Raw genomic sequence first — 737 nt, 5'->3', positions numbered from 1 at the left:
TGTGTGTGTGTGTGTGTGTCTGTGTAAGTCTGTGTTTCGATGAGCCTGATGAACAACATTTCAGAGAAAGAACAATCCTTACAGAGTTTTACATTCCGTAAAAAGAGACTGTCAAAAGTCTGAGGCGTGTTTCTGTGTGTAGGTTAGGTTAGGTGTAGGTGTGTAGGCTTGGGGGTGGGGGGGGGAATATATATGACACCATTCTGAATTCTGAAGTTTTGTGGTGCTGCAGGGATGTCCTAGCCTGTGTGTTGTTTCCGACAGAGCAAAGAAAAAAATCACACTATAATTATTTTCATTTTATTATTTTTCAATGAGAATGAGAATAATGATTATAAAATGATCATTCACTCCAATATTGTGAATCATACCGCAGTTGCAATATCAGTCAAAAGAATCGCAATTACATGTTTTCCTCATACCATGCAGCCCTAGTGTGTGTGTACTGTATGTGTGTGTGTGTGTACATTTTTAGTGAGAATCTAAAACCATTTTAAAGCAACTGTATTTAATTAAATTGACAATATTACGTTCACTTTCAAGTTGATTGGAATTCAGTTCCAAACAAATACATTTAATTATAAATTATGCTATTAGGTACTGTGGCCCTGAAGTGCAAACCATGAGAGCAATTCACACAACACAACAGCAAATCACCACAACAAGACAGCAAATACTAATAACAATAATAATTTTGACTTATATAGCGCCTTTCACAAACCCAAGGACGCTTAACA

This window comes from Etheostoma spectabile, chromosome 15 (genome assembly GCF_008692095.1).
Source record: "Etheostoma spectabile isolate EspeVRDwgs_2016 chromosome 15, UIUC_Espe_1.0, whole genome shotgun sequence".
Lineage (NCBI taxonomy): Eukaryota > Metazoa > Chordata > Actinopteri > Perciformes > Percidae > Etheostoma > Etheostoma spectabile.
This window is presented reverse-complemented; position numbering follows the sequence as displayed.